The following is a 24006-nucleotide window of genomic DNA, read 5'->3' as shown; positions in this document are numbered from 1 at the left end:
CCGTTCGCCGTATACGGGCGCGCGACGACGGATGCGATGCATACCTGAGCGGGGGTGCTACGCTGGACCATGTCACGCTCTGCTGTATAGTCAAATTCGACAAACTTCATTGGCCTGCGGAAAGCTGCTACTGCCTTTCTAATTGGCTCCAGTTGTCGCCATTGCAAAAATCTGACAATATGGCGGAATTTCAGTGTTCCGAATAGAGCGGCCGTGCTAGCACCACCCCCTTTCTTTTTTCTGCCTTTATTCGTTTGTTTAAAGTGATTACCCTTGAAGTGTCTGTGATATGCCTGCGAACACTATGGAAGACGGTCTTCTACGGTCCACACTTTGGATTATGTGGACTGTGATTTATTTATTTATGTATTTATTCATTTATTTATTCATTTGTAGTGGGCACAACAGAAAGGAGTGGTAAAAATATACAATAATTTCAGTACAGGGCAATAATTAATAATCAAACTATAAGGCACTTTGAACGGCGATCTTGAAGTTAGTGGCATTTGCAGTTGACTGCGCCCTGTTTGGCTCCAAACTGCTCAAAAGCTGAAATGCTTCACTTCACGAGTTATTACCCTTCAGTCCCGTAGCAGTTTTGAATTGTCGAGAAGCCGGTGACATATTGTGCTTGTGGCTAACATCTTCAACTGATGATACATAAACCACTCAAAGCGCCCCAGCGGTGAGCTGCTCTGCGTCGTGACAGCGTCGAGTATAAAGTGAGTAGCGCTTCCGGAGCCGGCTGTGCGCGCTGTTTCAGAATCAGTGCGAAAAGTCAAATTTCCGACATCGAATATCTCAATAGCGGGAGCCGTTTTCGAATTCGCGTAAATTGCTCTATGGGCCGCAGGCGCGCTAACACCACGCTTACTGCAGACGCACATGTACCAAAACCCCGCTAAATTACACGTTTTCTGTCCCAGCGACACGTGCCCCTCGTGCGGAGACACAGCGACACTCGCGCGCATGCTCTGGGAGTGTAGAGACGCTCTTGCCGACTCTACCTCGGACAAGTCGGAGAAGTCCCTCAGAAGCTCACTACTCGCCGACCAACAATGGGCCGTCCAGCAGGCCCGCGAAGCGGCCTCCAGGTATACTCCCTGTCGGTCCCTAGGCAGGAGACGCTTAGTACGCGCTAAGCACGTCCTGCATGCAGGACCACAATAAAATGTTCCAGTCCAGTTCCTGCGGCGAGCATCTATAAAGTACTACCATTGCAACATGAGCCTAAAATCCTGTGATTGAAAAGTTATTTAAATTTTTTTTTCAATTGGGGGCTGGGACGGCTACTTGCCTACCAAGTGTCCCCGCCACGTTGGAGCTACGAAAAGTGGTGAAAGCATCCTCTCATCGGCTGTACAGCAGCTAAAGGTGTTTGCGCCGGTAAAATTGTTTCGTTTTTCTGCCTTTGCGGCTCACGCATATCGGAAGCATTTGCGGACAATATTCGATGGGCTGAGTGAGCACATGCTGTAGAAACACTGTTGTCTACGCGTGAGCAAGTCAAGTGCCGCTCCTTGTATGCATCGTATACTAACTGCCTCCTTTCCAGGGGAATGTTCGAACAATTCTGTGCTGCTGAAGGTTTGCCTAGGTGCTATAATACTCTTTTGTTTTCTATTCCCGTTAGGATGCCAGGAATAGTTGGTGCCGCTTCGATGAACCAGAGTGTTCGTTTGCGCACATGCAAATAGCAAAATAAAAGGGCGGGGTCTGGTTGTGGGGGAGAGGAATGTGAACGGGGAACGATAATATTTTGCTGAGTAGTGTCGTGAAGCGCGACGTTCGCTAATGAATGCGCAGCACCATGCTCGCTCCCGAACCTGAATGACTTTATCTCCCTACAGAGCCTATAGCTTAGCCTTTCATCTTTCTATTCCCTGATATTCCTCATCCTTTATGCGTTATAGATTGAAAACACTCCCCGAAAGTAATATTTATGTGTAGTGCTGAGGTGTTGAAGATTTTTCAAGCTCTCCCCTTTATATTTCTTAAACGGTAAGCATTTCCATATTAAACTTTGCTGTCATTTTAATTTATTACAGTTGACTAACCGAATCAGCCGCGGCACCAGCTGGCGAGTAATATAATGAAGTACACTGACAACGCCAAGCGCTCCTTTTCATCACCAATCCTGCACTTAATCTTTTCCTTAAAGCCCAACCTAAGTTTGTTTAAAAGGATAGCACCGTCGACCGATAAACGCAAACAAAGCACTGCGCTGGACGCTTTTCTTTTTCTAGAAACTACTTCAAATGCTCTCTCTACCTAAACGCGAGCTACGCAAGATTTGCATTTTCCGCTGCGGAGTCGCCCTAAAGCTTGCAAGGCCGACAAAAGGACGTTAACAAAGCACGGCTGCCCGCGAATGTCAGATGCAATGACGATCTAATGATGCTTGACGATTTAGGAAATATACGCCCCACTTTTGTCCTTTTTATCGCTCACTTCTTATTCCGTGGTGCGCGTGAACTTTTCGCAGCAACCACCCGCACTCCCAAGTAGTTGCGTCATGTGGCGCTTAAACAGCGAGGACCAGAAAGTTTAAAGATGCACGCTGTGTTGGAAAGCTAAAGTACGGCAGAAGCCGGTAACTGAGGAAGATAAAAAAAAAAGAGGGCAGTGCGCTGGGCACGCTTACATTTACATGGCCCCGCCGTCTAAAGCGCCGAAATGGTGGTGCAGTGTAAGGTTTTCCCGCGCCTCGTTCAGCAGGGAAAGAATACGGCGATATAGAGGGAGAACTTCCCTTATGTATTATTTATTTATTTGAAGCCCATCAACCGAATTATGTGCCAACATCTCTTTCACGGGCAGAATTGCGTTACGTACTTATTGTGCGTTGTGTCCGCGTCGTCTGCGCTCGCGTACGTTAAGTGAAGCCCTCCCCCCCCCCCCCCCCCCCCCCGCTGACGCACAATGGACGTGGCTTTTGCGTCAGCCTCCCTCCCGCTTGCTTCATGCTTCACAACTGTTTATTTGCTGTAGTGTTGTTATTCTTTAAAGGAACAGTGAAAGCTCCCTTTCGAGTTACATGTACTCAGCCACATGGAAAGACTGCTTGGCCCGGGAAGAAATCGACGAAAAGTATTGCACGGGGCTAGAATTGGTGGTGCAGTGCCGGTCGAAAATTGGTCCAACAGCTGTAATAAAATAAACCAGCCGCCTGCGTGTTTTTGTGCCATTTATTCTTGCCGGTAAATGCCAGTAATGTAAAAAAAGCAGTTCTACAAGAATTGAAGGCAATAAAAAAATTGGTTCAGTCTTTCCTTTGGTTAAAACGTAGAAATACGTAGAAATTTCTCACGCGAAAAAAAAATGTAGCTACGAATTTTCGATTGTGCGTTGCTTAAGGTGCTGCTAATGGAGAAACACAATGGGGGAGAACTTTCGATCGAGTGGTGTTATGTTATGAATGCTCACGGAGAAGTAAAAAAGGATAAGGGTAGGGGAGGTAGGGAGGTCGTTTTAATGCAGCGTTTGCCATGTCCTTCGACCGCAGTTGAATCAGTGGCAGGGATTCCGCTTGTGAAACAATGCGCCGCTTTTCTTTTTCATGATTTCTTTTACTTTTTCTTTAATAATACCTAAATACCCCTTCACGCGCTTTCTTATCAGTAATTGTTTATTGAAGAACAAACATTTTCGAAGCTTGTTCCAAGCACCGTTGTACAAAATGGGCAAGTGTAAAGCTAAAAAAGAAAGAATTCGAAAGAAAACAATGCAATGATGGCTCCTTTTATTTGCGATGGTAGCTCCGGCCGGGGGATTTCTTTCATGCCTCCAGCGGGAGCTCTTGTTTGTTTGTTTTTTTCTGTTTCTCCTTCTTTATTTCCTATAGTTCGTGCAGCAAGCTTCATGCGAATAAATTAAGCTGTATGGAGATGGGGCTCATGAACATACTGACGCGTGCGGTGTCCCAGACCAGTCACATTTATTCCCATTTAACCGCACGTGCCACCCCTTCGAGCTCACACAGTTGCCCCTTCGTATAAAGGGACGACGTATACTCTATAGGACGGGGAAGGCACACCAATGGACAAATAAGGCGAGAGATAGGAATTGGAAGTTGAAATGGGTGAACCTCACAGCTACGGGCATCCTGGAAATTCCTGCAACGAAGTGCAAACGACCGGCCGACGCGAACGCCTTCCCATGCTGCTGCGAGAGCGCGCTGTAGGTATACGGATGCATTGGTCTCGTCGGAGGCGAAAGTTTTAGGCGCGCGAAATGAGCGTAAGCGGATACACTCACGGCAGGTACGGTGAATCGATAGAGGAGAGCACTGTAGGAGGACTGGGGGGTGGGGGGGGGGGGGTGATAAGGGCGTCGGTGGCCAGGGCCACCGAACTCTCAACGGCTTTCTTTGGCAGCGTGAACATGCGAACACATTGCTGGCCGACGCAGCTTCTCGTTAGCGGCGCCGCTAGACATCTGTACAAGCGAACCTCACTCCTGGTGGTGCTCTCAGGGGAAGCTGTCGCTCTTCGCGAGATGTCGATCGAACCTGTCCGATGTGCTGTGGCGTCGGTCCCCCGGTAGGGCTTGGCAACACTGGGAACGGCTGAACGACGATGTGAGCTGGCTGTTGCCTGGCAGTGACGTACACAGACATCCAAAGGTGCAGAACTGACGTGTAACGTTAGGAAAGCTTCGCACAAGATATTCGCGTCAGCTCAAATATTAGCAGCAGCTGTGTAGAGAGAGAAAGAGAGCCAGGGAGGTTAACCAGAGGTGAGTTTCCGGTTTGCTACCGTGCACTGCGGTAGGGTATACAGGGGTTGTAAAGACGGCAAAGAGCGAGAGGAGATAAGACAAAAACAAGGAAAAAGGTAACAGAAAAGGCGTTCCAATCACAGCCGTTCACACAGGCCGGTCGATCTCAAGAAGCGCAGTAGCGCTGGCACGGTCTTCTGATGCGATGCTAAGTCGCGTCTATGTTTCAGAATTCTTTCTTCCGACAGAGGCTTGTAGCCAAACTGGTCGTCCAACACTGTACTGCGGGCACTGGCATAGAACTTGACGAATTGTTTCCGCGTCGCCGCAATCGGAACATGCTGCGGTGTCGGCCATCCCTACGCGGAAAACGTAGGCATTGCCAAACGCGTCGTCCAACCATAGCAGCGGCTGTAATGGTCATGTCTGCACATGTGGACCAAAATATAAGCAGTCGAAATCAAAATAAATGGTGGAACCGAGACAGAGCGTGGATGAGCGATGACTTCCTGCTAACGGCCTAACATCAAATACTGATAGTCACATTTCTGCAGGTGGGCCTGCATAGTTCACAATACACCTATAGACCATAAAATCCGCAGCCACAGTAGCTCGGCTCCCTCCAGGCCCCTGCAGACGTTTGTTAAACAAGCCGCTCTGAGGTCTCCAAACGTTTGCAAAAGCAAGCAACGGGATTGTCAAAGCTGCGTATACAGAACCGTCCACCGGTCGTGTTGACTCAGTAAGATTGGACTTGACCCGTCCGTGCTACGCCTTCCTTGTTTTATCTAGGCTGATGTGAAAGCGAAACGCTATAGCGCTTACAATGAACGAGCCAGCTTCTTTGATGAGTTCCGTTGAGAAAGCATTGTTATAAATATATGAAATGTATGCAGAAAATTAGGGCCGTTTACCTTCATCCACTGAAAACAAAGGATACAATTTCTTTATAGGATTAAAGTATGAACAATTTAGATAAAAATATTGTGCTAGCGACACAAGTACTACTTTCACAGGTAACTTATGTGCTTTGGCGTACATAATTTTTGTGAACGGGTCAGTAAATACTTAATTAACCAAAATATTGATAATAAACTTGTGTAGTTTCGCAATTTCTCCGATACAATGTACGTTTAAATGAGACACCTGAAGGGAATGGTAGTCGAATACAACTACATTTTGTCTGAATTTTTTCATGGATTAGGGTAGATATTTGCTTTTCGTTGAGAAAAAAGAATTATTATTGAATTCTAGGGATTTACGGGCCAACACCACTGTTTTATTTTGAGGCAGCTGTACGGGGGATCTGGTTGGCCCACCTCGCTTTCTTTAGCGTGCACCCAATGCACGGTACACAGGCGTTTTACGTATCACCCCCATCGAAATTCGACCGGCACAGCTGGGATTCCGGGCCCTCGAGCTTAGTAGCGCAACGCCATAGCCACTGGAAGCTGACCTTGACAACATTTAACACCCGAACTCTGTCGAGTGCAGCAAGCTTAGCAGCCCTCTTTGAGGAACTATGAGTGAGGTTAGAATAACTGGTGAGGCTCATACAGTGCTGACTAATGGCCACGTCCTCTGCTGTAGAGGACTACCAGATACGAAGCGGTACAGAGTAGGAGTCCTAATCAATAAGGACATAGCGGCCAACATTGACGAATTCTACAGCATTAATGAGAGGGTAGCAGTAGTCGCAGTAAAACTTAATAATAGGGGCAGATTAACAGTAGTACAAGCCTACGCTCCAACTTCCAGTCATGATGATGATGATGATGATGATGATGAAGTAGGTCATATTAATGAAGATGTGGAATGAGCGATGAGAAAAGTGCAAACTTAGTATACTGTAGAAATGGGCGACTTCAGTGCAAAAGTGGGGGAAAAGCAGCTTGGTGAACAAGCAATTGACAATTACGGCGTCGATTCTAGATGCACTAGAGGGGAGAGGTTGGTACACCCCGCGGTAAGGAATAACCTACGAATAATCAACACCTTCTTTAGAAAGAATAGCAACAAAAAGTGGACCTGGAAAAGCCCTAATGGTGAAACAAGAAATGAAATTGATTTCATTCTTTGTGCCGATGCCAGCATAGTGCAGGATGTAGAAGCGTTAGGGAGGGTAAAGTGCAGTGATCGTAGGTTAGTGAGGCCTTCGATGCACCTCAATATGAAGACGGAAAGAGTAAAATTTGTCAAGGAGAAACAGGCCAACCTAGACGCAGTAAGGGTAAAAGTAGACCAATTCAGGCTGGTACTTGCGAACAAATATGCAGGCTTAGAACAGCGAGAGGAAGATGAGATAGAGGCAGTGAATGAAACCGTAACAGACTGGCTTCAAAGGCAGCAATTGAAATAGGAGGCAAGGCACCAAGGTAACCAATAGCTAAGCTCTCCCATGCAACGAAGGACCTACTAAAGAAACGACAATGAATGAAACTGTCGAATTTAAGAGATCAGATAGAATTCGCAGAATTGTCAAAACTGATCAACAAGGAGAAAATTAAGGATATTCGAAAATATAACGTAAGAAACACTGAGGAAGCAATAAAAAATGGCCGCAGCATGAAATAAATAAAAAGATAACTTGGCTAGGACAAGCCAAGATGTATGTACTTAAAGATAAGCAGGGTAATTTCATCGGCAATTTCGAAGATATAGTAAAAGCAGCGGAAGAATTCTATACTGACCTGTGCAATACCCAGAGCAGCCACGATACCTCCATTTGAAGCAGCAGTGAATAGGTTGCAGAGACTCCTTCTATAACTAGCGATGAAGTTCGAAGGGCCTTACAAGACATGAAACGAGGAAAGGCAACAAGAGAAGATGGAATAACAGTCGATTTAATCAGAGATGCAGGAGACATCATGCTTCAAAAGCTTGCGGTCCTTTATGCGAAATGTCTTGCGACTTCAAGGGTCCTAGAGAACTGGAAGAATGCCAGCATTATACTAATAAACAAAAAGGGAGGCGTTAAAGAATTTTAAAAATTATGGGCCAATTAGCTTACTTCCAGTATTGAATAATGCATTAACCAAGATAATTTCCTATAGAATAAGGGCAAGACTTCAGTCAACCAAGAGAACATGCTCGCTTCAGACAAAGAAGCTGCACAATGGTTTACATCCATGTAATCAATTAGGCAGTCGAGAAATCTGTAGTGTACAATCAGCCTCTCTTTATGGCTTTCATAGATTACGAAAAGCATTTGATTCATTAGAGGAACCAGCAATCATAGAGGCATTACGAAATCAAGGAATACAGGATGCTTATGTAAATATCATGGAAAATATCTACAGAAATTCCACAGCTACTTTAATTCTCCGCAAGAAAAGTAGAAAGATACCTGTAAAGGATGGGGTCAGGCAAAGAGCCACAATCTCTCCCATGCTACTCACTGCATGGTTGGACGAAGTATTCAAGCTATTAAACTGGGAAGGCTTAGGAGTAAGGATCAATGACGAATATCTTAGTAACTTTCGGTTTGCAGATGACTTTTTTTTTTGATGAGCAAAACTGGGGACGAGTTACAAGAAGTGATTGAGGACCTTAATAGAGAGGGGGTAAGAGGGGGGTTGAAGATTAATATGCAGAAGACAAAGATAATCATGAATAGCGGGGCAAGGGAAGAAGAGTTCGGGATCGCCTGCTAGCATCTAAGGTGTGTGAAAGAATACATTTACCTAGGTCAATTACTCACTGGGGACCCTGATAATGAGAGGGAAAGTTACAGAAGAATAAAAATGGGTTGGAACGCATTTGGCAGACATTGTTAGATCCTGAGTGGAATATTGCCATTATCACTAAAAGAAAGGTCTGCAATCAGTGCATTCTACCAGTGCTTACATATGGGGCAGAAACTTGGAGACTGACAAAAAAGCTAAAGACAAGTACCGCACGACGAGCGATGGAACGAAGATTGTTAGGCGTAACGTTAAGAGACAGGAAAAGAGTTGTTTGGATCAGAGAGAAAACGTGGATATCCGATATTCTAATCGACTTTAAGAGAAAAAAAAAATGGAGCTGGGCAGGTCATGTAATGCGTAGGTTAGATAACCGGTGGACCATTAGGGTTAGAATGGGTGCAACGAAAAGGGAAACGCAGTCAAGAGAGAGAGAGAGAGAGAGAGAGAGAGAGAGAGAGTAGAATTCAGGAAAGCAGGGATGTTAACCAGTCAATAGTGTGGTTGGCTACCCTACACTGGGGAATGGGAGAAGGGGAAGAGAAAGAAGTGAGAGAGAAGGTGTAGATACGTGTACGGACAGCACTTCAGTTAAAGTTGCTCGAGCAAACCAGAAGTTCTGAGAAAACACAAAAGTGCCTTCACTGCCTTCTGAGTCGATCATCGGTCGGGAAGGTGCTCTAATATGGTTTGTTCACTCAGAGGACGATCATCTAGTTTCCTCAATGTGTTGGACAAAGACTGTCTTTGTTCTTGAAATTGAGGACAATGGCACAATAAGTGGTCAATGTTCTCCTCGCATCCGCAAACATCACATGCAGGAGTATCAGCCATTCCAATTAGTGCTGAGTAGGCATTCGTGAAGGCAACTCCAAGCCATAACCGACACAGAAGAGACGCTTCACGTCGGTGTAGACCTGGTGGAGGTTTGAGTTGAAGTGACGGGTTTAGTCTGTGCAGTCTTGTGCGCCTTGTACGTGCGGTGTTCCACTATGCCAAGGAGATCGTGCGTGCTAGAATGCCCAACGCAGTCGAGAAGGGCAGAAGACTAGGTGCGGTGATGAAATTAAGAAATTCGCAGGTGCAAGTTGCAATCGGTTAGCGCAGGACAGGGGTACTTGCATGGACATCGCAGAAACCTGCAGTGAATATAAAATATGCTGCTGCTGCTGCTGCCGCCGCCGCCGCCGCCGCCATAGCTACTACGCCGCCACGGCGGGTCCCACTGAGAGAAAGCCCTTTCTTGCGCAGTGAAGTTCATTACGATAATAACGTAATGAATAAGAGAAATAAGATAGAGTGCAGATGAATCCTTAGGGAAACACCGGTTTCGCTGGTGTTTATGCTGTGAATGGTAGAAATCCCGTTCGCAGCATCACCATTACCAAGAATGCTAACCAGAAAAGGCACCTTGCAAACGTCGTACATTATTACATCAAAGTGTACAGTTCTGGCTCTGATTTATAAACACGTTGGAGCCCTAAAGCTTTGCGTCAGACGCTAAATCGTGCCTGCCAATTCGGCATACATTGCATACCGACAAACATAGAAAGGAAAAGAAGCGCGTTTCTCTCCGCTTTGACTTGTTCGCATTTCAATATATAGTGTTAGTCCCTTTTATTCACATTGGCTATCTTTTGTCCTCTCGAATAACTATACCTCATTATTTCCTGTCTCCCGCTGAAATAATTACTAGTTTTCCTCTACCGCAAACTTGTAAAGAACAGTTGGTTCAGTACACGGCCACGATGAAAGTAAGTTGTGTGCTCCCCTTAACCTCTTTCTCTGAGAGCAGAGCTAAATAATCTCCGCGAATTCGAAAGCCTGATTTTTAGGGCACTAAAAAGACACGCGCCAGGGAGACACACACGTAGAACGCCAACTGCCAAATGACTAATCAAAATTGAAGATGGGGGCAATTCCTGCGCACGCGCGACAGAGGAGTTGTGACGTGACATTGAAGAGGGTGATCTCTGCCGCTACAGCTGTGCTTTAAACAAGTGCATTTCAGTATCATACAACGTGACTGATGTATTACTCACACACGTGGTGACTTTCTTTTTGACGCAGCGTGCTTCCAACAGTTCACGAGCAGTTTTATTACCGCTCTTACCCACTGTGGCAATGCCTGCAATTGCAGTGCCTGCGCGTGTGAGCCAGCCATGCTTTACGCGCGTTGCCGGCTCAAGATGTGCCGGTGCGTTAATTGGATTAATTCGAATAACATTTTTTTGTCTACGTGCCTAGCGTACCTTATATTTACTAATTTATTTTCATTAACATTTATTTACTTTTTTTATCGTCTGGCCCGCGACACCGCCACTGGTCGCTAATCTGGCCCTCAAACAGTTTGGAAACCCGTGCTGCAGAACATTCTCTTCACTCGCCATGGCCTGACGTCTCGATGGAAGCGAGGTAGCAGATGTATTAATTGGTACTGACGCAGACGCAGTATCCTTTCATAATTTCTCAGAATAAAAGAGACCCACACTATACGTACCATGATCTCGACATAAATTTGCAAATATGTACATATCAGCCGTAGTAATGAGTCAGCATATTGTCACGTAGTAGTGACGGTAAAGAACGAAGTAGCGAAACTGTGAATGACGAAACTAACTTTTCATTGGGCGAACCTGTGCCCACAATAACAGGCTACACTCAAAGCACAACGATAACGGCGAACACAGTCGGCACTCCTGGAAATTTGAACTGCGGGTCAAACGCGTCGGCTTTTATACATGAGTCATCAGAATTTCTAGAGTAATCGCTGGTGCCCGCGTATATTCCGGGAAGTACTGCACAATTCGCGTCGCCTATACAATCAGATTACGCGAGGTTCAGTGACAACAGACAACAGATAGAACCATCGATAACATTCCAGTAAGTTCCAATCATGTGGGCGCATCTTGCGCTGAGTGATAGCTTCAAGTTGTTAGTGGGTGTAATTCAGTCGCCGAGAAAAGAATAAATAAGTACACGTGGCACTATGATATCGGACAAGTATTGTCTTAGCTGCGATTTCGAAATACCAAACTCTTCAGCAGCCACAATCGCCATACTGCAGCAACAAACGACATGTACGCAGTTTTGCGTGTGTGACTCAAGTGCCCAAGGGCGCAAATTGTGGCCCAGTACAATCGGCCCTTCTGGTGGCCGCCACCTGCAAACTGGCGCTGAAACGTTGCTTTCTTCGTAACTTAACGAGGCAGTAACAAATGTGTCGTGCACGCCTGTGACAGCGAAACGAGCATGCAGCGGGGTTTTGCAAGCGACGTTTTCTATTTCTCGGTCAAAATCGGCCGAGTTTTCGGTAGAAAAAGAAAGGATTTGCGAAGGATATAATGCATGAACATGAGGTGTTTAGAAGCTTGGCTTTTATTTCCTCTCATGCAGCTTGCCTTCTAATTGCATAAAAACGTTTTCGAAGTCGTAGAAAGGTCAATATTGATATGGGCATGCCAAGCGACGCACGTTCACGGTGTGCCGCGAATACACAGGTGGGGGCGGAATGCAGGGACAGTTCACCGATTTGATGTCTGGGCCAGTCTTTTGTGTTTTCTTTATATCAATGAAAAAATTCACCGATAGGACGAACTGACGGATGTACTTAAGTTGCAGTTCCTGTCATTGCCGGAGATTCCGATACACAAGTGTAATCTTGCTGCCAGTGCAAAATGGCAGCGCGTCTGATATATATATATATATATATATATATATATATATATATATATATATATATATATATATATATATATATAGCAAACATGGCGGACCCGTTGAGCCTGCTGCGAAAGTTCAATGTCAACAAAAAGGATATCGCTGAGAAGAACTCGCAAATAATCTTCGACGAGTACTCCTGGCCGAAAACCGTTAAGACCAACTACCTCGTGTGGGGATCCGGAAAAGATGGGGCACTTCGGGAGTACTACACGCTGCAGTGCTTGCTCTTTCTTCTCAGAAATGTTCACTTGTCTCACCTGGTGTACGTACGACAAGCTGCGGCTGAAAACATCCCTGTCGTTAGGCGTCCTGACAGAAAGGACATCCTTGCCTACTTGAACGGGGAGACAGCCACCTCTGCCAATATCGACAAGAGCGCCCCATCGAGATACCCACACAAGTGAAGAGAACAGCTGAGGAGCCCCAAAATGAGGTGGTCAAGAAGCCGCGTCTTGAGGAGACACAGATGCAGCGTGCCAAGGAGCAGTTTTCAGCTTGCTTGGATGCTCCCAAGGAAGCACCTGTGGTCACTGAGCAGATCAGGTCTCTGTCCGAGGCCATGTCCGTGGAGAAGATTGCAGCCATCAAGGCCAAGCGCTTGGCAAAGAAGCGAGCCACCATTAAAGGAGACGATGACCTTGGCCTGGCTGACATGCAGGGCATCCTCGAATATGATGTGGACGTCACACGCGACATCCTCAGTCGTGAGCGCCAGTGGGGCACGCGGGCCACTGTGCTCCAGAGTGCTGCAAAGAATTTTGCCAAGTCCATCTTCCCGACCCTCCAGTCAATCAAGATGCGGGAGGAAGGTGTCACCACCAAGCAGGCACAACCTGAACCCATTCTACCACCCAGGGCTACGCCAGTGCGTGCAGTGCCTCAGCCAGCCGTTTACAACCGATACGATCAGGAGCGTTTCAGGGGCAAAGAAGAAACGGAGGGCTTCAAAATCGACACAATGGGCACGTACCACGGCATGAACCTCAAGTCAGTGACTGAGGGCAGCCAGCCCAAGCGGCCCGTCCCTGTGGCCACTCCTACACCTGTGGCCCCTGCCGCCGCCCCCACCACCACAGCTGCACCTGTTCCTCGACCGATGCTGCTGACTGCGCGCACGTTCGTCATCTTCCTTACAACATATATATATATATATATATATATATATATATATATATATATATATATATATATATTATGCGAAACCAGCAACCAATGACACCAAGGAGAGCATGCATGGCGGTAATTACCGGCAGCTCTTAATTGAATTAAAGAAATGATAAAAAAATGGATATGAAGGTGGATGAAAAAAAAAAAAAACTGGCCGCAGGTGGGACACGAACCCACGTCTTCGCATTATGCGTGCGATGCTCTTACCAATTGCAGTATTACCGCGCGAACCCCAATTAGCTACCAGTTACCAGTTAAGAAACCGCGGCGCCGTTTTCCCATCCGCTTTATATCTGCTACCCGAAATAACCCTGGGACTGTTAGCCGGCACCATCACTATATATATATATATATATATATATATATATATATATATATACGCACGCACAAGGACACATGCGCAAGTGCACGTACCATTATAGTGCAACACTGCGATAGCGCAAAGTGAGCCAGCAGGTTTCCCGATAAACGTACCAGTTCACAAAAGCACATCACACGCATTTCTTTGAGCGCCATTGTAGGTTTAGTAATCATGACTATAGCGACCACGCATTTTCCAGCAGCCGCTTACAGCTCCTTTTAATCGACAAGAGTGGCCTAAAAAAACTGCCATCGCTCTTTTCGTTCAAGAGCTGCTGTTCATATATAGAAGAATCTAGTCAGGCTTCGTTCACAGTGCGCGTACTTTGCTTGAAACAATCGGAATGGGCGTAATTATTGGCACTTTTTATTTAGCTATACCCGTCAGCGCCCTGACAAACACGGACTGCTTTCAGAAACGGTGAGTGCGTCTGCCAGTGTTTCCTTTCTTTATTATTTTCCTAACAGGATTACGTTTCCATTTCCAGATTTAATTTTCCATTTCATCGGCTAGAGCACTTCTTACACAGACGCGCACTCTTGTAAGTGAGGCACCAATTCATGGATTATTTTTTGTAGGCGTTTGTAATGTCTCGGACAAAACCATTAGAGAACTACGACTGGTAATATATTATGGGTAGCCTAGGTAATTTCCTCCTCAACGCATCCACAGCAACCTGAGAACGGAACAAAGGATCTCTTGTCCCCGCAAGGTCCTTTAATTTAGCTACGGCCCTTTCAACGCGCCGTTTACTGCTTGTGTTAAAACGAACCTATGTTCGTTCAGCTATTTTCTTATACTGATTTTACAGAACATGCTTCACCTTAACTCTTCTTAGAGAGGCTAACTGCGCCCTCCCCCACCATTTTTTTTTCGCTCTCTGCGATGGTATATGGCCCTGTTTTGATCATACGAAGGCGGGTGCATAGATATAATAACCAGCATCATTAGGGTTTTCATCATCAATAATAATTTCTTCAACAAGTACTTCGTTTTTTTCTGTTTATTGTTTCATCTAAACGACTTGCATTTTAAGCGTTTATACAAAACTTGTGCGCTCACTTTGAAGCGAGCATTAAACACTTGGGATAAAAAATCACCAGCACGTCTATATAAGTGATCCTGATATTTGCTCATTTAAAATTTCCTTTGCTGAGCTCCGCTATTAAATATCGATATTAAAATTAATCAATTTCTTGAATTATACGCGCCAGCACCACGACCTGATTATGAGGCACCTCGCATTATCTTTGGACAGCAGGCGTTCTATTAACATGCACCTGAATATAAGTACGCGAATGATTCCGTTTTTGTTTTTTCCATTTGGCCCACATCGAAATGCGGCCGCCGTTGTCGGGATCCAACCTGCGACCTCAGCATCATAACACCATAGCCACTAAACTACCGCGGCGGGTCCACCCATAACTTCACCGCGCATGCATGCCTTGCAGCGCAATGACACCCGACAAGGGCCGCTGTGCAATGTAGCAAACGTGGCGCCTAACATTGAAGGAATGAACGAGTTTGGAAGGGGGGGAGGGGGGGAAGCACTATTTACAAATAAAGCACTGGAGCCTCCGCCACGGGTCATCATTTCAACGAGGAGCGACAAGGGTGAATGCCTTATTTTTGTCCGTGTCCCGACAGTCGTACAATTCTTTGTCAAACGCGCGTCGATCTGGACTAAGGCACTCATTCCTTTCCCTTCGCGCACTGACACGAGGACGATATGTGTACTGACGGCGCCATAGGTTCTATATAAACAAGATCCTGCTAGCCTAGGAGAGCACTCATGTTTCGCCGCCATGGCTGGTGCCTTCCCTCTCTTCCTCAAAAAAAGAAAAAAGAGAAAAGGATCGACAAAGAAGTACCGAGCGCTGCGGGCTGGTTTCTCTCAAAGCTCTTCCGCGGAAGCCTGGCTGCCGCGTGTGAACGGGCAGCAAGGACGCTGAGGCGCGCCATTTCGATTAGATTTGTTCTAAACGCGTTTCAAGTGAAGTCACGTGGTATGATAACGGGGCAACCTATTCGGCGCGTGGTACCTTGGCAGTTTAACAACGGCGGTTAATGCCGGGGCACGGCAGCGCCAGAGCCTCCACCCCTCCACCCCCCCCCCCCTGTTAATTTGGCAAACAGCGTGGCCGTCGCCATAATCAGATTGGGCCGTCCGCAAACGACTGGAACTCCCGGCTCCGTCTTTAATTCAGTCAGTCTCGGACGGTCGCCTCTGCAAACGGGCTCCCGGTGCGACCAGCGGCGCAGAAACATCGGGCGGACCATGATTGAAAAAAGAAAAAAAAGAGAAATAAAAGAAGACAAAAGAGAAATTAAAGAAAGAAACAAATGAAGAAATAAGGATGAAAGATCCCCCGCTTACACCCGCCTGCAGGGTGCTGCAGCGCGCTTCGGACGCCGGGTGCCCGATCCTACTTCGACTGCATGGGCGTATTTGTTTGCCCCCTAGCAGAGCCTTTCGAGCGCTTCTACACGGCGCACTGCCGTCAAGACGAAGCTGCCGCTAAAGGAGAAAGCAACGAAATGTCGGAAAGCAATATGATGTATGGGAAAGTGTGTTGAGACAAGAAACGGCCTTCTTCCATGAGAGCAGCTTTGGAAATAAAAGTAGAACATGCATGGTACAAGGCATAAACCAGATAGAAGCGTGGGAAAACTAACACCACCTTTTCTTTTTCTTTTATTCTTGCATTTCCGCTTCATAGAAGTGGTACGTCATTTCTGGAATAAATCAGAAGCTCGCCTTTTTTTTCCCTCTTTATTTCTATAGAAGCATCAGTTGGCACATAGTTTAGTGACATTTCTGGCATTCTCGAATTTGCGCCATAGATCAAAATGTGTTACGATGTCCGATATTTAAGTGCCCCAGTTCTCGAGTGCTCCAGGAAAAGAACTAGGAAGCTTACAAGCAAGTCTAGCTATGCCAACAAAGAACATCAAGACGAAAGTCAGAGAGGCTGAGACTATCTCATGGGTGGCGTTAATGGAAAAGAAACCTGCTATGACTAACTACTTAAGAGGTAAAAACGAAATCAGGAAAGGAATAAGTTATGATAACTCAAAGCGAAGCTCATTACTTTTCGAAGCGAGATCAGGATGCCTGATCTCGCGAGATATAAGAAGGCGAGATATAAGAAGGAAGAAGGAAGAATATAGCCAGATATAAGAAGGAAGAAGAAGCATCTGCTGGCTGCGGTAAAGCTAAGGAAACAATGGAGCATGTTTTATTGGAATGGGAAGATATCTGCCCAGCAGTCGATTTAGGCGTCTATGGCCTCCTTGAAGCCCTTGGGTTCAGAGAGAGTAGGGAGAAAGTAAACAAGTCCGCAGTAGAGATTACCAAGCGACGATAGGAAGATTGGTGGAAGGAAAGTAGGGAAATGACAAAAAACGGAGGTGTGCAAAAACAAAGTTTGCATTAGGGATTCAGAAAGTTTGGCTATGGGAATTCATTGTTTTTTCTTTCCTTTCTTATTTTTAACATAGCTAGGGCATTAGGCAATATAATAACAAGAGCTTGGTGGCGCAACCCACCACCCCGTTCCAAAGGGGACGCTCATAGCATCCATCCATGTATCCTTGAATTCGCGTGCTCTCTGGCATCTCAACCTGCCATGATCTTCGTGACGAAACACAGGCGTCGTATTTTGAAACGATCAATTTCGTTCTCCATTCTTGTCACCATTCGATATCGACTGGACGAAGCCGCGACGCTTTTATCGCCCGGATTGGCCACTTGGTTGAACGGATTGTCAGAACATAAGAACGGAAGTTGAAATGAGCCGTCTCTTGAACACGTGGCCCCTTACAGTATTGGTTGACCGAGGAGCCTACGGTGAGCCATCACGACGCAGAAAGGAAGCCTGTCCAATGCTTAACACCTTCGCGGTAGACTCCACACCCACTGCGGCTGTAGAACACATTTTGGCAACGTTCGGCGCTGGAGTTATAAGTAATACAATAGGAGTAGAGGTGTCCATCATAGCACTCGTGGTCTGCACGCGGGAGTTCAAGCCGAGCCCTCTGGCTCAGTAGCAAAACGCCATAACCACTGAGCCACCGGCACGTATCTCCAACATCTAGAAATAAATACTTGCTCCTCATATTTGATGTTATTGTGCACCCCTTACGCAGTACTCCTAATAAGGTCTTCATGAAAAATGAAGAGGCTAAATGGTTAAGAGTGCCGCAGAAATGTGCATCTGTACTTTTTAATGGTTGGTGATGAACGATATGCTAGACAGTTTTTGACGTGATGAAAACCTGTATGTAAACTTTACAACTGCTGCCGCTACGATATTTCTTTCCTTCTTGTTTGCGTAATATTGCAACATTCTCATCACTTTTCTGTCTTCCTTTTGCACGACAATTTTTTTTTTCTTCTGAAAGTGGGAAGCTCGAATTCACCTTCCCCAGTACACTACATCTCCAGGCTTGGAGGAGCGCCTGACACCGGCAAAAACGCCTAAAGCAAGTGGGGCTATAGTAATCCAGGTAAAACCAAATTAGGAAGACCCACTAAGCTTCAACTAGACACTCCCTCACCAGAACAGGAACTGGCCTCCCTGGTGCAGTATTCGGTCACTCCCTCCCAAATAAATCATTCAGTTAACCAATAGCCCTCAGTCCCAAACAGCTGCGGAACACCTTACTAAGGCGGTGGTCAGGCCTGTAACGCAGCACAGGTTGCTAAGAATCTCTGGACCTGGACAGGCCGCCAATGAAAACTGATCCTTGCAACGTTTAACAGCCGAACCCTCTCGAGTGAATCTAGCCTAGCGGGACTCTTTGAGGAATGATCAGGCATTCTTTCGAATATCATGGCCTTATTGAGGTTACAGGAACTGGCGAGGCTTATACAGTGCAGACAAATGGCCCCGTCCTCTGCTATAGAGGACTACCTGATCAGAAGCAGTTTGGAGTAGGATTCCTAATCCATAAGGACATAGCGGGCAACATTGACGAATTCCACAGTATTAATGAGAGGGTAGCAGTAGTCGTAATAACATTGAATAGGAGGTACAAAATAAAGTATTACAAACCTATGCTCCAACCTCCAGTCACGACGATGAAGAAATAAAAGTTTTATGAAGATGTTGAATTAGCGATGCTAAAAGTGCCAATTCAGTATATTATAGTCATGGGCGACTTCAATGCAAAAGTGGGGAAAAAGCAGGCTGGTGACCAAGCAATTGGCAAGTGCGGCGCGGATTCTAGGAAAAGTCGAGGAGAGATGTTGGTAGAATTTGTGGAAAGGAATAAGCTCCGAATAATGAACACCTTCCTCAGGAAGCATTGGAACAAAAAGTGGACCTGGATAAGCCCTAATGGTGAAACAAGAAATAAAATAGATTTTGTGCTTTCTGCCGCTCCCAGCCAAGTGCAGGATGTATAAGTGATAAGTAGGGTAAAGTGCAGTGATCATTCAGGTTGGCAAGAGTTCAGGAATTCAGGTTGGCACTTGCAAACAAATATGCAACCTTAGAAAAGAGATGAAGATGACAGAGGCAATTAATGAAACAGTAACTAGGCTGACTTCAGAAGCAGCAATTGAAGGGAGAGGTAAGGCACCAAGGCAACCAGTAGGTAAGCTCTCCCAAGTAACAAAGGACCTAATAAAGAAACGACAAAGAATGAAAGTGTTCAACTCAAGAGATCAGATAGAATTCGCAGAACTGTCAAAACTAAAAAGCAAGGAGAAAACAAAGCATATTTGAAATTATAACGTGAGAAAGGCTGAGGAAGCAGTAAAATATGGACGCAGCCTGAAATCAGTCAGAAGGAAACTTGGCATTGGACCAACCAAGATGTGTGCACTGAGAGATAAGCATTGTAATATCATCAGCAATGTCGAACATATAGTAAAAGCAGCGGAAGAATTCTATACCGACCTGTACAGTACCCAAAGCAAACACGATACCTACATTCGAAGTAGTAATGAACAGATTACAGAGGCTCCTTTAATAACTAGTGATGAAGTTATAAGGGCCTTGCAAAACGTGAAACAGGGAAAAGCGGCAGGAAAGAGGGACTACAAGTCGATTTAATCAAAGATGGAGAACACAAATTGCTTGAAAAACTAGCGGCCCTTTATACGAACTGTCTATCGACTTCAAGGGTCCCATAGAACTGAAAGAATGCCAACATTATACTGATCCACAAGAAGGGAAACGTTAAAGAATTGAAAAATTATAGACCCATTAGCTTACTTCCATTATTGTATAAAATATCCACCAAGATAATTTCCTATAGAATAAGGGCAACACTGCAGTTAACCAAGAGAACAGGCTGGCTTCAGAAAGGGATACTCTACAATCGATCACATCCATGTCATTAATCAGTTAATCGAGAAATCCGCAGAGTTCAATCAGCCTCTCTATATGGCTTTCATAGATTGTGAAAAGGCATTTGATTAAGTAGAGATATCAGCAGTCATAGACGCATTACGTAATGAAGGAGTACAGGGTGCTTACGTAAACATCTTCGAAAGTATCTACTGAGATTTCACAGCTACCACAATTCTCCACAAGAAAAGTAGGAAGATACTTATAAAGTAAGGGGTAAGACAAGGAGGCACAATCTCTCCAATGCTATTTACTGCGTGCTTGGAAGACGTATTCAAGCTATGAAACTGGGAAAGCTTAGTAAGGACTCACAGGGGACCGTGATCATGAGAAGGAAATTTGCAGAGTAAAAATGTGTTGGAACGCATTCGGCAGATATTGTTAGATCCTGACTGGAATCTTATCACTATCACTAAAAAGAAAGGTGCACGATCAGTGCACTCTACTGGTGCTTACATGTGGCGCAGAAACTTGGAGACTGACAAAGAAGCTCGAAAACAAGTTAAGGACCGCGCAAAGAGCAATGGAACGAAGTATGTTAGGCGTAACGTTTAGAGACCGAAAGAGAACGGTGTGGATCAGAGAGCAAACGGGTACAGACGATATTCTAATTGGCACTAAGAGTAAGAAATAGAGCTGGGCACGTCATGTAATGCACAGGTTAGATAACCATTGGAACATTAGGGTTGCAGAACGGGTGCCAAGATAAGGGAAGCGCACTCGAGGACGGCAGAAGACTGGGTGGGGTGATGAACTTAAGAAATTCGCAGGCGCTAGCTGAAATTAGTTGGTGCAGGTCAGGGGTAATTGGAGATCGCAGGGAGAGGCCTTCGTCCAGCAGTGGACATAAAATAGGATTATAATGGTGATGATGACGTGTAGCACGGATGAGCAGAAAGAGTTTGTCGCTATGTTCTCCATTCAAGGCAGTACAAGTGATAATTCAGCCTTTTTAACGCGTATACATCACCCGGCATCGCATTGTACGATAGTTAATATCCCTACCAAAAAAAATCAATCAGGGCGACAGCTGCGTGACTAGAAGTTTGGCTCCTTAAATAAGAATCTTTCAAGGCCGTTATTGATGAAAAAAATCACCGTAATTACTTACTGTCTTTATTCTTAGTGCTGCATCGACAATTGATCATTTATTAACTCACCACGTCTTGTGTGCAGACACCTTTGGCGCGTCCGTTAAAGTTTTCATCAGTCGTCTTTCACACGGGCAATAAATTTCAGTGCCGTAACTTGAAGTCCTGATTGCGCTGCTATGACTGTTCACATCCCAATCTGCAGCCCGTAAGAGGCGCCTTGTTCCGAGCCGCTGGCGGCGTAATCCGAGTTGAGCCTTCGACATCGGCGCACTTTTGCGAACACTTTCGCTTTACCTTCACAGCTTTGCCGCTAATCTGGTCTTGTTCGCAAGCAGGGTGCCTCGCTCGTGGGGCCCAAGTCTGCCTAGTCGCTGCTTTTGGGAACGGCCGTAAATCTTGTGCTTCCCCTTCGTTAGTGGCCGTACCCAGTGGGCGGTGATTCACATCGCCATTGGGAGGGCTTCTTTGTTCTGAGAGGGGAGCGTAATTAATTGCGGGTGCAAGTCATTTGTCTTACCTAGAATAACGGAGCAGGAAGAGACCTCTACGCTTCATTACTGCAGTCGAAAGCAAGGTACCGCTAGTGGGAAGCAGCTGGAAGGAATACGTGACTGCACTACGGATATACTCTTGGCCTGCGCTGTACTGCAGATATTATTCTTAACGCATAAATTATTCCGTCGAGCCCTCTGGTATATTTTGAATGTTTGATAAACTCTCCTCTCCAGTGCAGACATTTTAATTGGAGCCTTCTGATGCTCCCATCCTCAACTATTAGAACGAGGAAAATCCGCTACTGTATACGATACTGCGCACTACGCGTAAAGAATGGGGAAAAGTTCATGTTGAAAGTAGGTGTTATTGCGACTTTGAGGTGGTCCCGTAGCGCTCGTCACCCGTTTCGTGGCGGAGCGCTGGTAGCGAAGACCCCGAGTCAGGCGTCGGTGAGAATAACAAAATGGGACTTTATACACTATATACAGGTTATTATACAAGACAAGACAGTATCGTCACGCCGGCCGAGAGTTAACAGCAAACGCGACTGTTCCCGCACGGCGACGTCCGGCGACACTCCAACACGTAACGCATCTAACCCCACTCGAGGGCAGGCACTCGGCTCACGGTGGTGCGGCGGATCCGGTTCTGCAGGCGGCGGCGTCAGGGCTTATAAAGCCCCGAGAAACGATTGTCACTCAAACAGCCCAATGCAAAGCCAGCACTCGACGGTCGTCCGAGAGGTCCAACCAGCGACCGCGCTGGCCACCCGCTTCAAATTTGCCGCGCGCAGTGACCTCCAGGGGAAAGGAAATACGGCGCCGGGCTGTTTAGCACTTTGTTGCACATTTGGACATGTCGCTCGCCGATGCTCCTCCACAGGACGCTGCTGCCTGGCAGCGCAGCATCTTGACTTGTCAAGGGAGCGTTAGGGCGCTGTGCCTTTCGGCGCATCCCCGGGTTTGTCCCAAGGGCGTTCGCAGGATAAATTCTGCATCTTGTAGATTCGAAATCCGGGCTGGTTTTACGGGCACAACAGTGTGCATGCCCACGAAGGCAGCGACTACCAGCCGATCTTGATGGTGCTGGAATGATGCGAGAGTACGATGGCTCGGTGGCAAAGAAAGACCGTCTTCAATATATTGTTCTCCCCCAACCTTTCAAATCATGAAATCAGGTGCCACGTGGGACGAGGTCATGAGCAGCTTGCGAACAGATCCTCCTACTCCACGTAAGGTATACCAGAGCACCGAATGTTTTTTTTCCCCCATGGGTCGTGGTTTCAAATCCCACCAGCCGACAGGGTTGTCTGTACTTCTTTCCTCTTTCATTTCTTTTCTTCCTTTTAAGAACACCAAGACTAGCGCAAATAAATATTTCATTTAAAGTTGTAGACATTTTAATTATTTGAGCATCCCGGCGTTTTCTTTCCCTTTCAAATACATATAGTATGTGCGCACAAGCATAAATTCAGCGAAATGTGGTGTTTAAATTGCGCCAGACGTCTATAAACCCTTCAATCCGAAATCACAGACAAAAACTTGGAGGGTGCTTAAACGTCGCCTTTAAGAGTGGAACGCGATAGTATTCAATGATCCCTGACTGCTTCTCACGCTTCCCGACAACTGCAGCTTACGTAACTATAATGTTTACCGAGAAAGGCTGGCGGCGAATGTATGTCCGAAGGCGAGCTTTCTGGTAGAAACGTCGCTTCTTGCGTGGGCCGATCGCGGAGGTTGTGCACAGCCGCACCATAAAAATTACTTCATTTTAAGGTTTACGCTATTGTTTCGCCCTTTTAATATTTCACTCTGAGACAATCTAACATTAAAGGCATGCGCTGTCGGTGTTTTGTTTGATGACATTTGTTAGCTGTCATTCTCAAAACACCGAAAATAACTTTGTCAAGAATGTAAGACAAGGTATGAGCAACTTTTGTGATGAAATGCTGTGGCAATATAACCCGCATATACCGCATGTCATATGGCAAGGCGTCGCATATGCATATATATATACCTAAATACATACGGGAATTTTCACTCACGGAGAAGGCGGCGCCGAACGCCGACACCGGACTTTCTGCGACACGGGGCCCTTAACACTTTCGCCTTAATATAGGCGAGGGGCTAAGTGCCTCTTAGTAGGCATTCAATCAGAACTTTAGTCGCTGAGGCCTCCTTCAATGCGGGCCATGTATTTAAGATTAAGAGCACATGTATTTGTGAACTGAATCTTCTCATAGGCTTCCCTCCGTTGAAGCAATGATTATAGTAATTTTTCTCTCCTCTTAACGCCACACACCTTGTGCAAACACGACCTACAGCTTGAACAAGCATAGGATATTTGTCTTCCCCTGCGCCGTTTCTCTTCTTCACAGAAGTGAACTCCCAGAGAAGCCTGACGCG

General features: G+C 46.0%; 1 protein-coding gene and 1 pseudogene across 9 annotated transcripts in view; both read left to right on the top strand.

Moving 5' to 3' along the window:
- The window catches only part of LOC139049454 (tachykinin-like peptides receptor 99D), an 880050-nt gene that overhangs the window by 548748 nt on the left and 307296 nt on the right, over positions 1-24006 (top strand). The window contains exon 1 of one of the 9 annotated variants that reach the window (XM_070524917.1): positions 14055-14073. The exons of the other annotated variants lie outside the window; for them this stretch is intronic. The gene's annotated coding sequence lies outside the window, so the exon portion shown is untranslated. Of the gene's footprint in view, positions 1-14054; positions 14074-24006 lie in introns of those variants that run through there. 9 annotated transcript variants of the gene reach the window in all.
- Positions 12168-22695, top strand: LOC139057617 (parafibromin pseudogene; annotated as a pseudogene).

Source organism: Dermacentor albipictus, chromosome 1 (assembly GCF_038994185.2).
Source record: "Dermacentor albipictus isolate Rhodes 1998 colony chromosome 1, USDA_Dalb.pri_finalv2, whole genome shotgun sequence".
NCBI lineage: Eukaryota > Metazoa > Arthropoda > Arachnida > Ixodida > Ixodidae > Dermacentor > Dermacentor albipictus.
This window is presented reverse-complemented; position numbering and strand designations above follow the sequence as displayed.